This window comes from Lottia gigantea, assembly GCF_000327385.1.
Source record: "Lottia gigantea unplaced genomic scaffold LOTGIsca_4671, whole genome shotgun sequence".
Classification (NCBI taxonomy): domain Eukaryota; kingdom Metazoa; phylum Mollusca; class Gastropoda; family Lottiidae; genus Lottia; species Lottia gigantea.
In genome coordinates, this window is record NW_008709634.1 from 8,140 (window position 1) to 8,853 (window position 714).

Here is a 714-nt window from a genome sequence, read left to right on the forward strand (position 1 = left end):
ATGTCAGCTGAAATAGCTCAGTTGGGAGAGCGTTAGACTGAAGATCTAAAGGTCCCTGGTTCGATCCCGGGTTTCGGCAGGAGTGCTGAACTCTGGCGGCAGACCCTTTTTTTTCTTTGGAAAATGCAGAAGAATGTAAGCCCTTACGTTATAGCACACTGGAACAATTCATATACCAAACAATGCAAATACGTCATAATGAGCGCTTGGAGTAATCCTTCATGCACGGGTATGTCAGGATGGCCGAGCGGTCTAAGGCGCCAGACTCAAGGATATCTTCCTTCGCTGCCATTCAGCGAAATGAGCGTTCTGGTCTACGAATGTAGGCGTGGGTTCGAATCCCACTTCTGACAAATAATTTTCCTTCTGTTTTCTATTGAACAATGACCCCAATTGTTCCAACGGGTTGTTTCATGCGCCTGAATGCGCCGCTGGTGTAGTGGTATCATGCAAGATTCCCATTCTTGCGACCCGGGTGGCGCACACTTTAACCAACATTTTTCTTGCATGGGATCAATTCAACACATGCAGGATTTTCGCCACAGATGCAGTTTTCTACTGCGAACGGTGCCTCAATAGCTCAGTGGTTAGAGCACTGGTCTCGTAAACCAGGGGTCGGGAGTTCGAACCTCCCTTGAGGCTGTGTCAGTTGATAGGTATACTTTTCATCATTTATGACAAATTTCCTGTTCGAGAGATTCGTCGATGGGGGTA